Here is a 25,272-nt window from a genome sequence, read left to right as displayed (position 1 = left end):
AAATTACTACCTCCTTTTGTTTCATGTGTTGGGTGTTTGCAATTTATGAGCTGAATCAGCAGATACATATAATTTATGCATATGTATAACACTTTTTAGAAATAGGCAAGAATGATTTTTGAGTTAAAAAGGAAAATAAATTATTTTTTTTGTTTACAAATCATGGCTTAAGCTATTCCTCCATCTCAAGATTCATGTGTTTGCTTTTCATTTCAGCAGCTGCTGGAAGCATTCTTCAATAGGAACCAAATAAATCTATACCACCTGCCTGTCTGAATTGGAGGCCAAATCATTCTGTTATTCTATCTCAACATTTAAGAAGTTATAAAGCATCTCAACTTCAATTTTCATGCCATGAAGAAAACAAACCAGAAGGGGAATAATAAGAGCTTTGTTAGGCAATTTACAGGCATGTGACTTGGAATTACAGTAAAATCTTCATCATTGATCCAAAAATTCTTTGCAATCTGAAGCACAGTGTCTTCCTCTTCAAATTTGGAAAATGCTGATATGTTGCAGCTTGAATTTAAAGCTCACCTATATCTATTTTACTACAAGTTACATTTTTAGATATTTTTATATTTAACTTCTCCCCCTGTTACGTCTCATGGCAAGGTGTCTTTGAAGAAACTCCTGGATTTGTGAGTATATAAACAGTTTCCTAAGAAAACCATCATGATTCTTCCAGAAGCACATGGTGTGTTTATCCCTATAGACTTGAAAGTTATTCTGCTCTAAACTCTGCAGGTCTCCCACACAATGTTTATCAATAAAAGCAAATTTTGAATCCCTGCCTTTAGTCCTAAATCCCAAGGTAAGGATTGACTGGAATATATTGGAACAGATCTTTAGGCTTGGACGAAATGCTAGTCTTAGGTAATCGCCATGCCTTTCAAACACTCAAAAAACCCCTACTGTAATGTTATTTTGGTACTGGGCCATGCAAACCTTGCCTAAATTTTGAGTGTAGGAGCTGACAGCAAAGAGCTGTATAGTTTTAGGCAGGAGATACTTCAGTGCACTTCAAATGAAACTTGTCCCCTCATTTCGCTTCAAATCAGCTGATTAGGAAAAATGCATTATTGTGCCAAGATGAAAACAGATAAGCCAAACTAATAATTTTTTTTCCAGTGAGAGTTTCATAAAATCTATTAAACAGAGAATCCAGAGCAGTAATCAACACATTCACTGGGGTGTTAATGGAGATATGGTAAAGTAGTGTATGACAGCCAGGGGACAGAGTGCACTTCTTACTCACTCTCTCCAGCCATGAAATCAGTAACTCAGATCATTTGTCTTAGTCATCTACTATTACTTTGGAGTGAATCACTGCACGGACATTTAAGGACATCCCAAGCAGATTTGTTCATTTAACAGGGGAAAAAACCAAAACAAAAATAACAACTGTTTTATTTGAAAGTCAGGACCAAGTGAGATTTAGTTTAGCTAAAACAATATTTGACATTAGTTCAAGTTGGGCAGGAGTTCAGCCAGAAGTTATCATATGATTGGGTTTTGGGGTTTCTAGTTTTTTGTAAGTCTGTGTGAAATGATCTAGTAGTGGTCTGAGTCCAAATTCCAAAACATAAGTGCATCCGTTCCTCACAAAACCCCACAATTTTCAGTATTGTTAAGAGTTTCTAAATAGAAGGAAAGACATACAACCCCTAGTCTGCTCCAGGTCTGCTGTGCACATCTGAAATAAGGGGATGTGAAATTACATAATTGCCTTTGATGTCTTCACAATCCCTCATTAATAAAAAAAAAAGTCTCTGAGAAAAAAAGAAAATAGCTACTAACCACACCAACTACTCTGTTAAGGTGTCTGTCCTTATCCTATAGATCTCAGCAAGCCCTTCATGGCATTGTCACACTGTTGTTGGGCCTGGCTGAGTCAGCAGGATCTACACTGCCAAGATGAAACAACTTACTATGACTTCTTTTAGAGTAATTTGAAAAGCATATACCCTAAAGTTTCTTAAAAGTTGACTTTTCAGTCATTTGCCTTCTTGGAAGTATAAAATAAAATATATTAACAAATATAGAGGTTTAGAAGATAATATAATGAAAAACACTGCCATATTTAAAACATATGAAGTTTTGCAGTTTTAAGGAAAGCTTTTTTATGTCTATCACTCTAGCCTTCACTGCAATCAATGAAACACTTTTAGTCTGCATTTACGGTAAATACCCCATTAAATAGTTTCAATGGTAAAGGGAAAAGTTGAAAGTAAAGGAAAAGCTTTCACTAATCTCTCACATACAATGCCATCTTTAACTACATAATTCGCCTATTCCTGGCAGAGTTCTTCAGAAAGTATTTCTAGAGGACTAATTAAGAAAGCAATCTTCTCAGTAGTATTGTTTTTGGACTCCTCAGTAAACAAGTTATATTTCTAAGAGTACATCATGACAATTCAGCACTTAAAAGTATTTGCAAATCAAACTTCACTAGTCTAAAAAGTAATGCAAGGTGCATGAAGACATGGGATGTTTTCTTTGTGAACACCAGTAATAACATAGCAATAAAGATTATATATCATTTACCCATTTGTTAGTCGAATTATTTAATCTCTCTGCCTTCTTCTGCGTCTATCCTCCACCTTTCCAAATGAAAGTTTAAACTAAAAAATTGTCATTCAGGATTTCAATTGAAAATGAAATTTCAAACTTCAGAATATGATTTCAGCTTCAGATAAATGTGTGGAGTGCCATTAAAACAAGTGTTGAAATTAAGTTTAATGTTCTGTACCTGTTTAGCTATATTTACTCAAACTTTGGAGTAGCGAAGAATATATTTTATCCTGAATGAGCTTTACAAATTACACAAAGCCAACCAGATATTGAACTGAAGAAAAACTGAAAGTTACTTTTTCTATGCAGTTTCATTTGACTTTTTCTCATTTATGTACCGTACTGAAAACAACAGATTGGACTGCAAAATTTTTTGGTTGTATTTTATGTCTGTTTTATCGCAACATGCTGTGAAGGTGATGTGGCTGCAGCCTATTTTTGATTCACATCAGTTAAACAGGAGAAGAATCAGGCCCATGTAGCCCTGCAAGGATTGCAGAGATATATGGTTTCCTGGCATTGATCACAACTGCTGGATGATGGCTCCCCTCAGAGGCTGTATAGGAAGCATGCGCCAGCCCAGCAGGTCTCCTTGCTACTTGATGTCAGGAGGAAAGAGGTTGTGCATTGTATGCGAGTTACTGCAAATTCCATCCTAAATGCAAGTGAGTTTGTCAGTTTAGTTATTTTCTTTTGTGGGAAATGACTGTAGGTAATGAATACAATATGTTACTATTAATGATGGAATTATGCATAAGAAATTAAAAATGAAAATGTGGTATCCAGGATTAAGATTAATTTTACAAAATATATTGGGCTTTTAGGTTGCAGTAGAAGCATGCAAAATAGAAGCTTACTTGAATATTTTCTAATATTTCAGCTTCACAAAAATAAAATGAAGACAAAATAAGGAATAAAATATTTTTATTAATTTTTCAAGCTAGAGATGTGAATGTTTGTCCAAACAGATGTTTAGAATGACTCTGTGCCAGGCTCAGTTGTGTTTTTGAGAATGCTCTTTCTCAGTAGTCTCTCACAGAGTCCCATATGTCCTTCAAAGCTTACAAGCAAATTTTCTTGCCTCAAAGTCATTAATTTAGGATAACATAACACCATGAACTCTGTCCTATACTTCTTTGAGGGATTCTATTAAGAAACATGAAAATTACTCCTTCCAATATTATTTCCTGCCACTTTTATGAGTTGCATAAAAATGTCATTAAACTGACATTAAAAAGTATCCTAAAAGTTTTATTTAAAATTACCCACAGTTTGACCATCAGATCATAGTGGAATGCATTGGTTTGACTTGTTTATTAAACAAGATAATAGAATAAAAGGATAATTTAATACATTGAACATATTTTTGTGGTCTACTCATTCTTCAGATTTCTCCAATATGAGAAATGGAGAATATCAAATGAAACTAGCATGTGACAGATTCAAAAATAGCCAGGAGTAAACAGTTCTTCACAAATGAGGAGAAAAAACTCCAAGTCAGAATTTTCTAAGATGACCACCATCAACAAAGGAAAAGTCTGGAAGCTATAACTGGTGTAAAAACTAGGAAAACATCAGCTTACTGATCAGCAGCAGATGAAGTAGCAAATAAAAATATAGGAATTATTAGTTAAGGAAAAACAATAAAGAAAGAGAAGCACAGAGCTCTGTCCCAGTGTAGACCCATGCTGCATCATGAATCCTATGTGCAGGTGAGTCCCTTGTCTCCAAAACGGATACAGCACAGTGGGAGAGGTATGGAAAGGGGCAGCAGTATCAACAGGATGTGCAGCAGCTGCCATACATGGAGCCAACAAGTACATGGGGCTCTTGTGACTGGAAAGAACCCAGCTGGGCAAAAATATGACAACAATTTATAAAATCATGAGTAGAAAAAAAATTTTAAAAAGTTAAAAGAGAGATGATTGGTCATCTTCTCTCCAAACACAGGAAGTATAGATCATGAATGAAACCTAATGGATGGCAAATCTAAAGCAAGCAGTGGCAGATAGGTCTTGCCTGAACACATCACTAAGGTGTGGAACCGCCTGCCTACTGTGTAAATCTTAAGTGAGATAAACAGGAGACTGGAGAAATTAATGGCTGTTAAATGTGTGGATTTCATGTCTAGCTCAGCAAAACCTTTAGTGAGAAAGTGCAGAAGGCAGGGAGTATCATATTTTAAAAGTTCATTATTCTGTTGATAAAGGACAAGTCCAACTACACTTCTGCTCTCTAAAGGAATTTCATAATCCTCAACAGAAAAAAACCTCACAGAAAGGTATTTTATAGTCTTTTAGAGATTATGAAATGGCAAGCATCACCTGGAACACATAAAACCAAGATTAAGAGTAATTTCTTTTCTCTCAGTCTTTGCATGGGCAGTTCTGAAACAATTTTGCACAGATGCGTTTTTCTCTCACACTGTTATAAACCTGGTCAGTAATAATTCTGCATTTGTTTTTAAAATGGATGAATAAGAAAAAGAATTACTGGGACACTCTGGTTTTCAAAGTTTTGCTGCATCCCTCTTTTCCACTGAAAGGTAAACCCGTCACTGTAGTTGTGTCCTGGTTCTGTCCAGGACAAGGTTAAGTTTTTGCAGTTGCCAGGAAAAGAATGGACAGGATATGGATTATTCTATAGCACCTCACATCATTTTTCAGGAATAAGGAAGGGTTCGCTTCTGAGTCAAGATGTTGGGGTTTGCTGTCATAGGAGTTGTTACTGTTCTTTTTCTTATTTCATTGTCATTTCTAGTAAATTGTTTTTATTTCAACCTGTGCTCTTTAACTTTTGTGCTTCCAATTCTCCTCTCCAGCCACTGGCAAGGGGGAGGAGAGGGAAGTGAATGAGCCTGAGTAGTTTCAGTGGGAACACTAAATTGGAGAATACGTTTCCTAAATTATATGTTGTCAGGTTATAGTGGATGGAAAGGGGACAGCAAATCTTATTCAGTAGGTAGGTCTGAACATAAACAAATAAATAAGATGTGCACAGTCCTAGCTAAAAAAAGAACAAATAAAAATTCTGTTTTATCCCAAACACTCAGGAAAGGTTGCTTTTTTTCCCCCAAATGTAAGTAATAAAATGTTTGAAAATTGATTTGTTCATCTTCTGTCATCCTAACAGTACACTAATTAATTTCCTGGCCATAGAACCTGAAATAGCATATCATTAATTAATGCACTACAAATTTTAAGAGCAAAATTCAATACAACAGAACAATATTTCACATTTCTTCATACCCCCTTGTTAAACACAATTTGAAATTGAAAGACTAAACAAATGAAGAGGCTCTTCTCTTTAATAATGTATATTATGCTAATTAAAAATAAGATCTGAGATGTCGGATGTTCTTTATGTGCTCTCCACGAAGAAAACAAAACTGTTGTTTTTGTAGGCCAGTGAATTTCTCTAGTTAGAAAAGCAAACACGCAAATTGCAGCATAATATTAGGCCAGACATTCAACTGAGACTATTACTGCTAGAACATATGTAACAACTGCTAAATGGTTTGGATGCTTTAAATGTCAGAATAATGAACACAGGATTATCTCCAATAATCAAGATACCTCTGTGGAGTATGAGTTCAAGAAGGATGTATAGTAATTCCTGAAAATCAGAATCCTCTACTGTATTTCAAACAATGGGCTATTAAGCCAGAGCTCTGAAAATCACCTCTCCTTTCAAAAGCCTATGTTTTGAGTAGATTAAAAATACACAGAAGTTCCCAATGCAACAATGCATCTCAATGATAGAGTGATAAAACCTCACTCTCCAGGCGTGAAATATTGTTCACGAGTTCATGAATTAGTGCCACATGATCTTCTGTCATTTAGAGATCTATCCAGTACAAAGATAATTAAGACTATTATCCAGCAAATATTCTGACAGCATCATTTTCTCATCACTTTCTGTCACTTCTCAGTACATGACTAGATTAGCCTCTATCTTTGTATAATTCAGAACACAGAACCTATATGAGAAAAAAAACATCTACCTGAGCAATTTTGCTTTATATCATATTAATTATGTTATGTTACGTTACGTTACGTTATGTTATGTTATGTTATGTTATGTTATGTTATGTTATGTTATGTTTTGTTATGTTATGTTATGTTATACGTTATGTTATATGTTATGTTATGTTATGCTATGCTATGCTATGTTATGTTGTGTTACTGTATTCCCACATCTGAAAAAGCCAGTACATACTAGGGAGCAAGGGGAGAACCTGGAATACAAATGAAGGCCATACTCTTTCAAAAGCATCTCCATGTTACTGACTGCTCCAAAGACATCACCCTCACTGTGAGCATGGAGGCAACGTACAGTGCTGGCCACACAATTTATGTGGCTTTGTGTAAACAGTTCTTACAAACCTCAGAGATATTCTGTCTCACCAGGAGACAATCTATCTCACTGCTACCAGTATGTTACAGCTGACACTTCTTCTTAATATCATATGGAAGAAGTGTGTGTGAATATATATGTAAACACACACACACACACACACACACACACACACACACACACACACATATATATATATATATATACACACTTTATATGTGATGGGAGGGGTGCCATTTCTTCCCAGAAGTCAAGGGATGGAGAAATCCAGTACTGCTTCTTCTCTCCACTAAATGTTCTCACATGGCTGTTGTTGAATATGGCCATTACTGGCCTGAGAAGTAATGGCTTCATGTACCACATTGTAAAAATAGAAATTAGTCAGTTTTCCAATTCAGCTGGCAGTTTTTGTTTTTAGTATTTTTATTACTGCAGACATCATCGTCCAGCCATCTGCTAAAGATGAGACAGACAATAACTGAGCAGAACTGGAATGAATTTTGCTGTATCTGCAGCTGGGCATTTCATTACTTTATTCTGATGGGGAACTGATGAGGGGAGGTATTTTGTTCTTTTTTTAGAGGCAATCAAAATGTGATACACAGGAATATTTAAGTGTGAAAAAAGATTCTGTTTTTTACAGGAAGACTGGAAGACCTGGAAGACCATACTGACCTTTGTTTACCACTCTGCCATCACTGTTGTGACAGAAACAGCAAGTCCATCTCAGTTCCTCCTTCTGTCATTCCTGAGGCTCTTCTGATAACTGAATTATCAACATTTTTGCAAAACAGAGAGAGGTGTTAGGCTAATCTGCCCCAGATGCTGCAGCTCTCTTGTATCTTGCTCTAGCTCTTCATGCTTTCTTTCCCCCTACTCCAGAGTTACCCTCCAAAGGAAATACATGACAGTCTTCCACTGCAGAAATTGGTAGTCAGTAGGCTCTTCCTTCATTAAAACTAAAATTACGCCAGAATAGATAATTAGGTTGAGTAGCTTTGGCCAGCTACAGGCCATATTGCTTATCAAAAGGGTAGAGCACTCACAGAGGTAAGTGTGCTTTACTATGCATCAAAAATCTCTAGGAAAGCCTCTTTTTTATAAAGTTTGGCAAAAGCCAAATAAAATAGTGCCTATTAGGCTTAATATTAAGTCAAATGTGGTGGATAGGGTGTGTCCTGAAAGCACAGCAGCAGCTTTCTGCACAAAAGAGTGTGCAGAAGTGATACCTTGAAGTCCTACAGCAGCTTTTATATTAGATGTTTCTGGGATATGGTGGTCTATAGCCAGAACTATTCCTACACAGTTTTCCTGTTGATCTGTAGCCTGTCATTACAAATACAGTCCCTTCTGTTTGTTCTTTGTATGGGATAGTTAAGTAACTGGAAAACTCACTGGATGAAAAGACGCTTATAAAACCAGTATTTGCCACTTGTGTAGAATTACAAAGAAATGCAAGATTTACCTGTATCTTCTTGCAAATCTCAGCATGAAAGCTCTGTAGAATAAAAGAATGGAGAAAACACAGCTAGAAGTAGGACATAAATGAGTCCTGATCCACTGCCCATTGATGTCAGTGGAAAGACTTGCACTGACTTCACCAGATGAGGCCTGTTGTGAAGGTCTGAAAAAAGCTAACGATATCTTTATGCAAGATATTTTCAAAACAAAATTGGGATGCCTTTTTTTTTTTTAATCAATAGGTTTTATAATGTGCCATCACTTCACAGAATATCCATGTCTGTAAGAAATTGTAGCAAGGAAAAGCAGACAACAGAAAATCTTTTTAATTAGCCTTCAATTAGTCAGAAATTTATCTATGTCAAGAAAGAATACACAGAGGAAAATATGCAGTAACACATTACAGCTGTTCATTTTGGAAGACACAAATAAAATAATTTAATGTAATTGTTTTTGTCTTACATTTTTACTTCCTCCCTCCTACCATATTTCTCTTTGAGAAACCTCTCAGCACAGTTAAATTGGAACACTATACAGGAATTCTTGCTCCTTTTTATTATTTTACCATATGAGGGTTCAGGCACGTTGTCAGGTCATTTGACCTCCTTAAGTGCATTGGCAGAACTCTGATATTCAGAGCCAAGAAATTTTCCTTGTTTCCTTTTGTAAAAGTTGTTTAAATTCAATGATAATTTGTATTTATTACAGAAAGTGTATCCTTAATTAACTGAAGAAAGATTTTTTTTTCCTAGGCATCTCTTACATTTTAGCTGATGAATCAAATGATGAGAGAGATGGAAGCCAACTTTCAAGTTGTTATTTTGTCTTATTAATAAGAGGAATGGGAGTGATGGAGCAAGAGGTGATCAATACACACAGAAAAGATCAGACACTTTTGCAAAAATATCCATGTTAATTGAATAAGTTATGAGAGCAAGCTTTAAAATAAAGCTTTTATGGTGAAAAGTGATATATGGGATCTTGATTTAGAAATTATTCTGCCTACTGTAATGACTAAAAAAAACCCAAACCAAAATTAATGGGGATGACTGTTCCAAACTGAAGTGCATACAAACAGACCCAAGAATGTGCATTTTCTGTAGTAACTATTCACACCAGAGGAAGGTTGTATCAAATTGGTGCATATAAACCTAAAGAGAGGTGCCCTTTTATTACAGGAAATGTACTTCCAGGAACAGGATGTTATTAAATGTAAATTAGTATCAATTGATTACCCAGATAATTCTTCAAGCCCATATACTTTTTCCAATAATACTTTTTAAAAACTTTAGGGACAAAAATCAAGAATAGAAGACATATTGCAAATACAAAATAAAAGCATTTTTACAAATCCTATCAAGAGTAAACGTATTTAGAAGTTAGTTTTACATAAAGTATTTACAACCACTGAAGCAGTCAACATTTTTTATTTGCCTGTAAGCTCAAGATCTCTGAGCTTATTTTTTTCTCAGAGTTATGAGGGGTTTTTTTCCCCTTGGAAATTTTGGGTACATTTTCAAAAGTAGTTATGCTATTTAGTGGTTTTCAGCATCTAAAGTTCTGCATTTATGGTAGAAATCTTAGCAAATTGAAAGTGGAAAATCATTCAATTTGCACATTCTGGAGCTCCATTAGAATAGCTTACCTCAAAGCACCAGTCTGACAAAGCACTTGAATCTGTTCTGAATTTCTCTCTCAGCCATAATCTTCTCCATTTCATCAAGGCATTCACATACTTTAAATCAAGAACTAGTTTTAAAACTTTGCTGAAACAGAGCTGAAAATTTGCTTTACCCATCCAAAGTACCAGAGCAATTCAAGTTTTCTCTCCCTTTAACTGTAGGCCCTGCGCACTTTGCAGCCCTTGTGAGTTGCTGTTCTTACACATTGCTCCAACCTTCTGCAATGCACCATGTACAGACAGATAGCATCTACCAACACTCCTCAGAGTGCATTAACACTTCAAAAGAATAGCAGTTTTCCAAATCCAATATCTATTGCACATCCAACTTTTGAAAATAAATAAATCACTAAAAGAATCTTCACATAACTTATTTGAATGCATGAATGTGAAGTCAAAACAAGATTTTAAACTAGATATGCAATTTTATTAGTAAGGCAAGCAAATTAGCCAGATCAGGGTAGAAGTTGAGGAACTCAGGAGGGAAGGAGAACATCTGTCCAACTCAGGTGGGAGCACTACTCTTTTCCAGAGGTTAATATGTTTCAAGACAACCTCAGAAATGACCAGCCTACTTTACAGAAATGAATTGACATCCTCATATCCAGATCAGATCTCATGTCTTAGGAAATGTTTCATTTTTGTACCACTCAATACTTCACCTCTTCAGTTACTATCAGTGAACTATGACAAGTTTTGTTCACTACATGAGGCTATGGATCTTATTTAAGTAGCATCATCTTTACCATAAGTTAAGTCTAGACCACAGAAATTTTTAAAACCATTGAAAGGAAATATAGTCACATTTCTGAGCATGTACCCAAGTCAGAGCTTGCATACTCAGATTCTGACTCCTCTAAGACTCAGAGTGTTACAGTTCTGTTCCCCATAGATCCAGATACTATTTTTGTTGCTAGTATTTTAATTCATTTCCAGTTGTAGAAATTTCCTTAGCAAATTTTTAAGTTGCTAATACAGATACATATGTAATATCACATATATCAGAGACTGCAAGTAATCAGCTGTACAATTTAATTTTTTTAATATGTAGTTGAAGCACATTTATGACAATAATCCTTTCACAGGCATGGTGTCCTGTTATACATGGCTGACTGGGATTGAAATTCTCCATACAGGTCCTTCCACCACACTGAAATTCATGGTAGATAAATTATTTGCAATCAAAAGTTAAGTGAGGATGTGTCATAAAATGGTATCTGAAGTATCTTTTGTATTTACTAAAAAGGTTGTTTAGGTAATTATTGTTACTTAGATATTTATTTATTAAGTTCATGTCCCCTAGGAATTACTTCCTAGTCTAGATCCTGTCTAGAATTTCTTTCAGATAATTGACCATTTTCTTTCTAGTTATCCAAATATGGCCTTGTCTAATGTCCTGTTTCCTCAACAGCGTTGTTGGAAAATATGCACAGGCATCAACCCTCTTTTCCAAAATACTATGCTAATTCTTTTTTTAATTATATATAGCACCTGTTGTACTCTGCTAGAACATGTACTATCACTGTTCTTCTTTTGGAGGACATTTTTATTTGGAGTGAGACTCTCAGATGCAGAGGGATAGGAATATGTGGTGAGACTGCATGGATCAAGCCATCTGTGTCTCCTATGAGACAGACATATGAGCAGGCAAGTAGCCCTTTGGAATTCATAAGAAAACAGAAAACAATTTTAAAATCTAAGGAGGAAACCATAAGTTTAGTAGGGAGGTTAAATTATACACAAGCTTGCAATATGTGTACCTCGAGGACTGGAAGAGGAACAAACTTCATAATGAATAAATGTATCAGCATACAAAAGCATCTTCACAGCCAATGCATCCTTAATCCTCTTCTGTGATTGGAGTAGCAATAGAGGGACCCTCCTTTCTCACTTTGACCTTATTATAGCCCATTACTAGAAATATTTTGAAGACTTATACCTATTTTAAAAATAATACTCAGTTCCCCATTGAGTAACAACAATTACAACAGTAGGTAATGGTTGAACTGACAAATATCCAGAGATATAAAGGCCATGCAAAAACACTGACAGGGACAGGAAGCCTGGTACAGAAAACTTGAGCATTATGGTACAGAAACAATGAGTGTGGTATTCCACAAGGAAAAAAATGGGCCACAATTTACTATATGTGGCACTTGGATCATTTCATTGGGCTTTTCACTAAGGTAAAGAACTGGTGTGTTTCACTGGAAAAAGCTGAGAAGACATCCAAGCACTGAGAGATAAAGCAGGAGGTTTACAACTACTCCTGTAAGAAAATGATAGGCAACAATCCAGAAGCTCTCTAGGCTGGAATCACACGCCTAATCAAAGGAAGATAAGGCCTGGGTAAAGGAAGTAGATTAAAAATATAAACATTCTGAAGAATTGTCCCTCTATTTCTTCTCTGGAGAACTAATATTTCCTGATCAAACTGCCATTTCTCAACTTAGTGAAGACCAGAAAGGGACCTAGAAAGTCTGAACATGAAGAGATAAATCTTTAAAAGTGACAAAGGAAATCTGATGCTGTATCATATAAAATAATTCTAAACATTCAAGTGTCCTCCATTTCTAAACATGCAAGAGTCGCTCCCCTTTGAAGGGACTCTTCAAAGAACAAATTGAAGATAGAGTCCTTGGCACAGCTCCCAGAATAGCACATGTGCTCCCTCTGGTAGGATTTAAGGCGTCTGAGTATCATTTATGGAAATCAGTTTTTCACATAATCGAAATCTTCAATTATTGCAAATGTGCTCCTTACAGTTAAATAAATTTAAAAAAATAAAAACCTTCTTTGGTTCAATATTATATCACAACATCCTTGTATATCTGAAAGTCACATACTGCAAGCAGCTTTGTGTCTGAGTTTCAGAAAGAAGTTGAAATAATGGAAAATACCTAGAGGTAGAAAAGTATAGTGTGTTTTCTAACAGTTACAGGGAAAGAAATCTGTGAACTAGGATTCTTTGGTTTTATTTGTGATTTTATCAGAGGCTGGCTTAAGACATCCACCTTAGGTGTTTCAACAGCTGAAAGATGCTTGGCCACAGCAAGATGAGTCACAGTGCCAGTTAGGAACCTTTCTCCTCAGTCATTCAGCAAAGAGATTTTTTTGAGGGTATGTGTATTGCCAAGCTCCTAAAACAGTCAATGGAGACTGATAGACTACTTTTAACAATGAGTCAGAGAAAAAGTATCAGAGAGTTATTCCTGTAATTGCACTCTGAAGGAGCCAATCTCTGACTGTCCACTACAGAAAAAGTGCCTAAAAAGTATCACTGAGTTTCTTGGCATCAGCTCAGTCCCAGGGTAACTGATCCCTCCATGTTTCATGTGAAAGCTCAGCCAGCTGAGGACATTGTCACATCAGCCACAGGATCTCTCATTTGAGCCCCAGCTGCCCTGATCACACAGGTGGCCTCTCTGCTGGCTGAGGCTGATTTGACCTGGGAAGAGCTAGCTGTCTCTGCACTCAGAACCACCTTGTAATACCAGCCTGGACCTGTTACATCTCCATGACTGATAGGAATGTGCCTGACCTGGAACATTTGATCCAGACAGTCCTATTCAAGCCTGGTGCCCACACTGCAGGCTGGAATCATAGGGGCAAAGAGAGTAAACCAGAGAAAATTATCCCAGGTTTTATGGCACTCAGTGGATCAGGAAAAATACTGAATTTCTTCTGAAACAAGTTTCTGACATGAATATGGTTTTATAAAACAGTTCACAAGAACAGAAGTAAGCATTTCAAGACTAGATGGTGACTTGGTATAACTAAACTGTCCTAGGAAATGCACTGGGGTGGGCCTCTCTTTGGTACTGACATTTGTATTTCCAGGTAGTAACCAGTTTTTGAAAATAAATCATTGAATAAGCATCAGGACCTAATGTAAAAGTAAATATAAGAGTTATCAGACTGCTTTTAAACTGTAATTTTAATAGTCTAGATTCCTTCTGATTCAGAATCACTTTCCTGGACAGTGATACTTCCCCTCATCCCAGCTTGCTTCCTGCAGTTCTAAATATTCCAAAATAAGGGCTTCAGCCTCCCATCTCCTCATCGTCAATCTTCCATCTTCAGCTATGCACTTCAATTTCTCAACTACTGCCATATGGGTGGGCTTGAAAAGCAGAATCACTACAGCTGCATCCACACAGGTCAAGTATTACCCAGATGTGCTGCTCCAAGGGCTGTGCTCCCTGAGCCATGCCTTTCGATGTGGATGATGGCTTAACAGCTTCTATAACTGCACTGTCCTGCTTTCGCTGCATCTAGCTATCATAGAAGAATGTTTTATGTCACCAAATTATTCATCTTCAAAAGCTACAGTGACTTTTATATGATATCTTTTCAGTGCTCTGAGTGTGTCTGAGGGACTTAATTCCCTTGTTTTGGTTTCTATTTCACAGTCCTATGGATTTCAGCATTTCAGAGTCTTTGGATTTCCATTTATTAAATCAGTAATCTTTTCTTGTTTTCATATTTTAAGCACCATAAATGTACTTTTTTTCATTAATTATCACTTTTTTTTGCTAGAAAGTTAAGGGTGAGTTCCAAAAACAAAACCACTTTGCGAGTAGTGAGTCCATCCAGACCGCAAAACTGAGTTCACACCAGTACAGCAGTTCTGATACTAATATGTATATACTGTATATTCTGTGTAGTTAGACTACTGTCTGGAAAGTTCTCAATGAAAGCTCTTTCAAAGGCATCTACAAAAAAAATCCATTTTGAAAAACCCAATTAAGAAAAAAACCCTATTTTTTCAATAAATTAGAAAAAGAAAAAAAACAGAACCAGTTAAGAATAAAGAGGGTAAGCAACTCTTGAACTGCTTGAACTCTTGAATCTATAAAAGAATTATAGAAAATCTGACAGACCAACCAAGGTAAAATGACATAATTTCATTTTTGCTTCTGTGGGGACAATAGGAAAGGGGGAAACTATTGTGGTTTTGAAATCGCAACAGAATGAACTCACTCTCTTTCTCTGACCTATTAATTTCTCAATACTTATTTTTGTAGTTCATGATACGAAGTTGTGTAATGATAATTTATAGGTCAGCTTGACAGACCCAGGCAGACAGTACTCAATATGATCCTTACTGTTCCTGTCCACAAATTCAAGAGCCTATATTACTTCTCCTCTCCCCCAGACTATTTGAATCTTCTTCACAGAGGTGTGTAATGAAAGGAAATACATGAACAAAAATAATGAACTAAGGGGAGAAAGGACAGACTTTTATATAATTCATTGGAAAACATTTCTAAAAACCCAAAGAGAGCAGCCAGCAAGGACGTCACATTCCAAAAGCAGTTCAGAGAATGCCTACAGAATTGGTGCCCACAACACAGACAGATATCTATTTTTCTGGGTTTATATCTAAGACTCTGGGTTCAGCATTTCAGCAGCTCATCATTACGCTTCCAGTGCAATATGAGTGTGGCTTGCCATGAGTGCAGAACTGATAATTCATGCGTCACCAGTAGTCACATCCAAGCCTGCCCAGACATAAACACACATACTGGAGGAAATATGTGGTTCCTATGTATAGGAAATTCTATTTTCAGCTAATAGGTTACCTAAAAATAAACTCTTACTCAATTGCAAGGGTTTCCTTCAGTCCATGTCATTAAAATACAAAGTCCAATTTTGATTTGAAAGACCTATTCCTACTTTAGCAGTGTCAGGTGGCTGGCTTCCAGTGTAGTGTGAATGCACTTTACATTCTTATAAGGAACTGAGCATTTTTCAAAGGGACAGAACTTCATATTTTGAAAAATATCCCTCAGTGATTTTCTGCCAGCTGAAGCATCCAAAGTGTCTGCCCTCAAGAAAGATTCAGTACTTTTGGCAACATTTGCAAGCTAGTCTGTTTTTTCCAATCCAGAAACATTTTCTTTGCCAGACAGTCATCTGAAATAATGTTCTTACACAGAAAGTACATGTTCGGTATGTTTTGCATTTATACACTGTTAGAGACAAGGAGTTTGGAGGTCCTATAGGCTGGCATTGGACTACAAGGGCAGTTACTTTCAGATTGGAAGTGAAGACACTGGAAGATGGCAAAGGTGATAATAAAAAAGCATTGGAATTTCTAAGATCGTGACTAGAACATTACTCCCAGGCTTGCAGGGTCATGGGGTCATGATGCTAAAGAGTAATATAAGATTACCCAGTAGAGAAGGCAGTAATAAAATGTCAACCCCTCACTGAGAGGATGGGAAGAGGTCAGCATCAGGTTCATGATAATTGTCCATGGGGCCTGGCTGAGTAACTGACATACATGCCCCAGGTATTTCCAAGGTGAAAATACTGAAGGAATGGGAACAGGACAGCAATTCTCTTGATGTGATAAAAACGTTTTTTAAATTTTCCTCCCTTTTCTATTAAACTTTATGGAGTGAGGGGTTTTTTATTATTGTCTGAACAATGATCTACCCTAACAACACAAATTACAGATTACATTGTTCATTTTATGAACAAAAGTTCCCAAATGAAAGAGGATTTGGAATCTACCATGATTTCAGATTTTGAGGGATCTGTGGAAACCGCTCACAAAGCAGAGTCATAGTCCAGTAGAAAAAGGGACAAAGTCAGAGAATTTAAGTAAATGAAAAGATTTTCAGATGTGAAAACAGTGCACAGCATTCTAAAGTGTTGACCAGACACAACTGGATATCACGCTATGCCTAACAAATGTAGCTGTTTTCCCAGCTGCCTATTAGGTTCTCCTGACAGAGGTTATAAACTCTCAGCAGAGCAGGACTGGCAAGCATTCCTTATCTGCTTCTCTGTAAAGGTAGAAGCTCATAAAGCATAGACATAAAGCAGAGGCCTGTGCTGCTCTTTTGCCTCTTCTGCCCTTCATTCCAGAGGGCATTCAAATGCAGGGCCCAACAAGCTGCAGGCAAATCTCTCTATGGTCTGAAACATCGTATTAAAATTTATTAAGAATGTGTCAGCTTTATGACAGGTCTAATATTCTTCATCACGAATATTTTTTCTGGAACAGCCTTTCCTTTAAAGTTTCATTATGACCTTGGATTTTCCCTCACTCTCTCTTTTGAGTAAAAGAAATACAGTTTTGTGTGTACAAGAAAACAAGTACTACAGAAATTAAATACACATACTTCCCACTGACAGTCTTCTAGAGTTGTGTTTCTTTGTTTGTTTTCTTTTTGGTGCCCTTTATTTTTGTTTGGCATTTTTTGTTTGCTTTTTTTTCTTTTTTCTTAATATCTGAGCTCAGAGTCTAAAGGATTGATTCATTATCACAGAGAGGCTGGACTTTTTATTTTTTAATCTGATCTGAAATTGTAGTACATAGTAGGACATAAACTACCAATATGTGTGTTTCAAGAAAATCACCTACTCAGAGTTATTAAGAAAAATACTTCCCTTTATATCTTTATGAAGCACACAAGCCTTTTGTTTTTATTCACTGAAAATATCTATGTGAAATGCCATGGCATATATTATCTGTAGGAGCAGATGTGCTAGGGTTTGTCCAGAAGGCAGTTCACAGAAAGGAAGTGTTTTTCACATATATTCACAAGAACCACTCGACATCTAAGCACAGCCAACCTGCTATTCCCAAGCCAAGGAGCAGACACAGAGCCTGTGCCAGTCTAGTTCCAACACACACAGTAACAAATAGCAGTCTCTGAGGTGATGGCGAGCCATCAGCAAGCCCCTCCTGGGACACTCAAATATAATTTGAACATTACACAAGAGACACAAAAGCCCAGCTGGCATTCAGCCTGCAGAGACATCGCACAAAGACCACGGATGACAACAGGGGCTGTTGGGGCTCCCATCTGGAGCTGCATCCAGCGCAGCCAGGGCCCCCAGCCCCACAACAGATGTGCTGCAAAGGCTGGGTGACGATGGCTGCTGAGAGGGCACATCGTGCTCTGCCTTGGGCCAGGCACAGAGTGTGTCCAGTTGTCCACTCAGGCAGCAGCCAGGATCCCAAAGGCAGCCTGCAAACAGGATCCTTGTGCTGCTTGGCTGCTGCAAGCTGAGGGCACCTCCTGACAGCAGGCTGGCCATGAGGCACAGATCAGCTGGAAAAGCATGGGATGACAGCCCTGTGTGGACACTACCCTTGTTGTCAGTGCACAGGTACAAGTACACAAAGCTACACTGAGGACCTGTGGAGCCCTTCCTGGGAAAATGCTTTTTAGGCTCTTGCAGTTTACCATCCGTTTCTGCTTTTATTCCAGTTTCCCATTTTACATGTCACCCATTGAAAACATTGGCTATCATAGATTCTATTCCTCAGATTTCACCTACTTGTCAAACTTTTAGCAAGTTTTCTCCAGTGTCTTCCTTGTGTAACACATTTCTCCACCTCAGAGTTTTCTTTCCATTGCTTTTTTCATCAGTTTTTCAGTTTTTGCTTTCACATTGCCCCAAGGAGAGTCTTAAAATAGCCCTGCTCATTTTTTTCTCTTTTACCAATCACTAGATCTGAAAGAGTACTCCTGGGAGCTCCAGACATTTTCTATCATCTGCTAAGCTCTCCCTCCCTTCCTGAGATCTTGCCAAAGGCAGCAGAGTGGTCACTGAACTTAAAGGGTCAGTCCCAATGTCCAAAGGTTTTGTTAAATAACTTTTCCTTAAAAATAGACTGCCCAGCTCTATTTGTGACAGTGCCCTGATATTTTTAGGATCTTGACTTAATAATAAGAAAAACAAAACTCAGATAAATTCTTCTTTTGATTTTTAAACCAACAGTCTGAAAGAGTTTTTCCTTCTCCAGTGAGAGCTGAATTGAGCTCTGACTTTTGCTAAAGTTCTCCTTTGGCTTCAATAGCTGGATAATATTTTGTGTTTTAAAGCTTGTTTACTAGGTAGCTCCTACAAACACTCATCACTATACTCTTTCTTTCAGTGGCATACACATGAGATGGTAGAGATTACTAACTAATTAGAATATTTAAAACAAGCAAGAAAAATATCCTCCATCTCATTTTAACCAAATAAACAGAGGAAATAGCCTAATGTGGCATTACTTACCCAACAATTAATGGTAAAAAAGGTTTAATCCTTGGTCTATGTCTCTGTGCTTCAGCATAGAAGTCTCTCCACTGGGTTGCTTTGCTGTAAAATAATAATGCTTCCTTGACATGCCACACAGCTGACGGTCTTTAAAAAACGTCATTTTGTCACAGAATTAATTCTTAATATGATGGACCTTGGTTGCTTAGTTCTCTGATACAGTCACACAGAAGTTCCTGGCCAGATTTAATCACATTTATGTTGTGACTAGCCCTTGGGAGACCATGGCTAAGATTTCCTTCAGTCCATATAACGAAGTTTTTATTACTTTATTCATAAGTGCTGTTTGAAATTAGACGATCTCTCTTTTTCCACATGTTGGAATATTTTAGCAGTAATTCTAAACTGCCTCAAATAGATGTTGTAAAATTTTCTGCATCTGTGTGGTTTTTATATTCCAAATTTTTGTTTCCATATTACAAATGTGCATGGTAGAATCTAATAAATCTAATGGTTATTGCAGTTTTGCCCATTAATATTGTGACTGTAAGTCTAGGCAACAGGCAATATTTTATTAATTCTGAGTATCATATTATATGCAACCATCATGACTGCAGGAAGAAATGTAGTGTAACAGATCAGTAAATTAACTGGAGGGTACTGAAATCTGGGCCCAAGGCTATGGGCAACTGAGTCAGACGCTGAAGAAGGATGTCTCAAGATCTGGGAAAAGACTATGCTACTTCTGTCTTCCCCCTCCACATTAACAGGCAGAAGCACTGAGAGCAGTTGTAATGAAGGATGCTGGGGTAGAAAGAGAATATCTGAACAGCTGTGCTGGTTTTGGCTGGGGTAGACAGCGGCTGGTACAGGGCTAGGTTTTGGATTTCTGATGAGCACAAGGTTGATAATAGAGTTGTTATTGCTGAGCAGGGCTTACACAGAGCCAAGGCTTTTTCCACTGTTCCTATGGCCATGCTGGTGGGGAAGCTGGGGGTGCCTGGGAGATTGGGAGGAGACACAGCCCAGACAGGTGACCAAAGGGACATTCCAGACCGTATGATATCATGGTCAGTATATAAAGTGCGGGGGAAAGGGAGGAATGGAGGATATTTGGAGTGATGGTGTTTGTCTTCCCAAGTCACCGTTACAGATGATGTGTCCCGGCTCTCCTGGGGATGGCTGAACACCTGCCTGCCCATGGAACGTGGTAAATGAATCCCTTGTTTTGCTTTGCCTGCGTGCATGGCTTTGGCCCTTCCTATTAAATTCTCTTTGTCTCAATCCATTGGATTTTTCCACCTTTTACCTTTCTGATTGCCTCCATGATGCCACTGATGACCAAATGGCTGTGTAGTACTTGGTTGCTGGCTGGGGTTAAACCCCAACAACGGGTCATAGCAGAGAAAGCCACGGTACCAGTGCATGTTGGAACAATTGTCATGATATATTATTACAGAAAACCAGAGTCAGTGAGAGCTTTGCAAGCATTTAGCAAGAAAGGGCAGCCAAATGGTTGTATTCCCCATCAACACTGAAGTTGTGTGAAGGAAGGACAGAAGAAACAGAGAAAAAGGAAAAAGAAGGAGCAAAGGAATGAACCAGAAAGAGGGAAGAAAGAAAGGAAAAGGTGAGGGTGAGAGGAAGAGGGATGGAGGGATGGAGGGAGACACTTTGGAAATAGTTTTGAATTAACAGAAAAGAAAATACTAAACAAGCACAGAAAAAGGATCAAACTAAGAAGAGAAGCTTAAAATAATAAGGCTAACTGCAGCATAGAGTATTTCAGAGATTCCAGGCTTACATATCTAATTCACACACATAAAACATAGCTATGACCAAGTCCTACATAATACAATGCAATTATTCAACTAAGTACTTTAATACTTAATGGAAAATTTCTAGGTCTAGGAAGCCACCTTAGTGTAGAATGGTAATGCTGCCATTCTTGAGAAGTAATTTGTATACCCAGGAGATAACTTACAACTCTAAAAAAGCATATTTCAGTGTGAAAATGAAAAGAAGTATTTCTAGTTAGTTCAACAAACCAAATCAAAACACTTTCCTTTGTCAATATAAGGATATGTCATTTCAATTTAAAAATAAAAAACATTACAAACTGTGGTTATTTTTGCATATCTCTTTTGAAATGTCTCATTGCAAACAAAAAGGAAAATTGTATTTCCCTTACTTGATTTAATAAGAAATTAAGTCAAGCAATGAAATGTTGACATTTCCTACTGAGTGGACATTCAAATTTGTATCAAGTCTAGAAGTGTTCTTTTTTCAAGGAACTCTCTCATTCAGCTAAGCAAAGGTTATTGAGTCTATCACCTCTGATACAGAGATGCTCAGCAGCAACTTGGTATGTGAGACAAGGAAATATTCTAAGTCAGTTTACATAAATCAATGAAGTGTTAATGCCAAAAACTTTGTTGTGCAATTATTCTTCTGTGCAAAAATAAAAGATTATTGGCCAGAATATTGGAAGACTTGTGTTTTGAAACACAAATAAGCCACCCTGAAGCAGATAAAGCATGGAAGCAATCCCACACCATTTCTCCACATGACACTGAATCATAAACATGCGGTTATTTACTTCTCTTCTATTAAATCTTTCACATTTACTGCAGAATAAGACCATGCAAACAAGTAGAACAGCTGAGCCACAGTAATGTTTCCCAGCAGTGAATTCTTCATATGTCAAATTTCTCAAAAAGCAGTAACTATACAAAAAAAAAATTCTTTTTTTTTAGGTCCTGCTACCTCAAATTTCATAGCTAATGTGCATTCAGTGACTGTAGAACAATTCCAAGTGCTGGCAGCCCTAATAAGAACATAATTTTGTTATTGTTTTGCATTGAAAGGAGTGTGATGAAGGAAATATTTGGAGACAAGTGAGAGTGCATCAAGCTATGAAGGAGCTTCTAGGAGGTCTTATTTAACTTGTTTATTAAGGCTGGAATTTATCTCAGTACAAAACTTTCTGTGACTTTCTGGGAAAAGTTTTTAGTCAAATGTAGAGCAGCTGTGCTCTCCTGCAGTTGCATTAAACAACATCTGTTACAGAGCACTAGCAAAAAAAGAGTTTATTCAGTTGAATGCACTTCTGGAGATAGCAGGAACCTGCTGAATGTATCTTAAAATGATGCTATTTTGGCATATGGTTAGTGAGTCAAGAAGGAACTTGTATCTTATTCTCTCCATGAATTCAAAAGACCCTATTGCAGTCAGGATGAGGCTGCCCAGCTGTAGTAACTGAGAAATAACCCAGTGTGAGTTTTCTTAAGCCATGAAGATGTGCTCCTGCTTGCATGCACAGTGCAAAGCACAGAGGAATAGAACAGACATGGTTAAATTAAACAGTAGCAGAAGCTTTGGACTGAATCCCAGCCACATGCAACTTTATGCATAGTAGAGCATATTCAAGGATTGTTTGAATTATAAGGAATAGTGCTACCTAATGTACTCCTTCCCAGAAAATGACAGAACTTCTGTCTTTACTGGGAAAACAAGAATTCAGCTAAAGCACAAGGAGACTGCCATTGCTTGAATTTCATAAATCAGCTTCTGTGCCATAAAGTGGTCATACTAGCAGGTGATTAAGTTTTCATTAGAACAGGTCATGTGAAGTCAACTATCTGAATCAGTTGAATTTTAACTGTCTTAATCAGTTAAAAACTGCTTGGATTTAAGCATTTTGCTTCTAGCAATCTGTTGAGAAAGATGCCATGATTAACATCATTTATTCTGCTTCTCTGCCAGGTCATATCAGCATCCAGAAAAACTGAAACAAAATTTATATGAAATTATGAAATTTCTCCCTTTAATGTTCATGTCACAGATCAGACATGTTTTATGTTTTAATTTATAGCCTGTATGTAAGGCATTAACAGATAAGCACAATGGCCAAAACCCTAGTCCAAGATATTAAAAAATTATGAGCTTTTATTTAATACAGCACTACCTTAATCCCTTTCACCCAGGTAAATAGCTCAGAGTTTACACTTTCATCTGGATGAAATGCACAATTGTTCCTTTCTTTGCATGAACTGAATTAACTCCTTGGGCCTATTTCTCCTTTTCTCTTTGGTCCATGTGCATGTTTTAACCAGCATAAACAGGTGAGCTCTTTGGTTACAGCCATTGTAGCAGAGAAAGAAGACTTGAGGATGATTGTATACTGCCTTACTGCCTTCCAAATCCTGGATTCTTTCATAAGCCTTAAAGGGATAGGAAGGCTCTAAAAATGTGACATTATAATCCTAAAAGCATCCTGTTCCTGGATTTTATAGAGTTTGTTATGCTGGCTGCTTGAGAGGGATCTGCAGAGTCTTCAGGTTTACATTTGTGTATTTAAAAATTCAAATAATACCTAAAATCAGGCTCTACAGATTTATGGAATATGTATGGGCATGAACCTAGATAAATTACTAAGTTTTGTTTGCCCCTTTCTTCTCCCTCCTTGCCCTTCCAAAAATCAGTTATAAGAGAATTTAAAAATAGGGAAAATATAAAGAAAGATCAGAGAAATATGGAGAGAGACTGAGAGCAATACTGTGATATCTTATCAAAGATGTACTTGGACACAGAGTGTGATTATCCTTATTTGAATAATATTGTGACTGGAGACTCTTTAGGTATAAATATATTCAATAAAGATGCAAAATCTATCAGTTATTTGAAACAGAGCTAAATTATTAAGCAATGAGGATAAATACCTAGTGGATTACCTAATGTTCTAGCAGATTTTCTTTCACTGCAAATGTCTGTTTGTTATCTTGTTTCTAAATGAAAGACTGCAACTCAAATGAGGATTAGTTATAATAGGACTTTATTTTTTTCACTGGAAAATGTTATTCACAAGAGTCCTAGTTTTGTAATCTGTTCATCAGTTAGATATGGCAAGGGTGTTAATAACTCATGTTCAGTAAATCAATAAATTATTTGTTTCAGAAATCAATCACAGTCCTTAATTTTATCAAATCTTTGTGTGATAGAGATGTGATAAAATTTGTGTGATAGTTTGACTACATTAAGCACTGAATGCAGTAGCTGTTATTCAGAAAATACCAAGAAAATTCTTCTTAGACACAAGGAAATGCCGGCTGTTAATATAGTAGTGTTAGCAATGTGCACTAGATGTTTTCATTCAGAACAAATCAGCATGGGACAGACATGAAGATGGTTTCCTACCGCATCTCTAATGTCACTGTGCACAAAAGAAACGTCTGTTTTGGGTGACAGGCTGTTCCTGTAAGATTTTTTTGGGGGTTAGACCAATTCTTTGGGCACCAACACAAATGATGGAATCAATCCAAACTCCTCTTTTCAAGCTACCTCTGACCTAGTCAAAACAGTAATACAACTGATATAAAAATCAAAAACTGCAGCATTAGTTAGTACTTTGAAAGAGAGGGGTTAGAGACATAAACTTACATTGGTTTTTCCTGAATTGAGGCAATGTTGTTTTTAGGGATAGGTGTTTGATTTTTTTCCAAAGATAGCCTTTCCCTTTTCTTTTTCTCCTGATTTAATTTTTTTCTCCCTCCCCATGGTGTTTTGCTTAACAATATCATTTGTACACACTTCAAATACACCTGTGTTATACCATGGTCAATGCAATAGTCCATGCAAATTTCCAGTAACAGTACTGAAAGCAAAACCAGGGGAAATAAGGATACACCATTAAAAGCAGGATTCCTATAAAGCTCTGTCTTTCCCAGCTAGGTGTGACATTGTTTATGAAGCAGCAGGAGGATACTCCTTTTCTGGCTTCCAACATTCTGTCTGCCCTGGGAAATTTAATCTAGGTAACAGTAGGCAAAAATATTACACTTTGACCAGATTTCACATAATGTGAAGAGAAAAAGGGTTGGGACATATCTATTTTTAACCAAAAGGTTTCTAAAAATGATTTATTTTTTTTGTTCCCTTTCTGTAAAGAAAATAAAAAAGTATTACTTTTTGTGGTAAGCCACACAAAAATAAAAATCTCTTGGACTTTGATTGGAAAGGAAAAACAACATGGAAATAATACACCCAGTAGCAGATTCAAAACATAATAAATCTTATTTTCTCTCTTTTATTTTTACTTTTTATTTTTAAGCAGCAAGGAGTGTCAAATTCTAACCTTTTGCCTGAAGAAGCTCAATTACCTTTCTCCCAAGTATGGACATTACCAGAGAAAG

This window comes from Lonchura striata, chromosome 6 (assembly GCF_046129695.1).
Source record: "Lonchura striata isolate bLonStr1 chromosome 6, bLonStr1.mat, whole genome shotgun sequence".
NCBI classification, from domain to species: Eukaryota; Metazoa; Chordata; class Aves; order Passeriformes; family Estrildidae; genus Lonchura; species Lonchura striata.
This window is presented reverse-complemented; position numbering follows the sequence as displayed.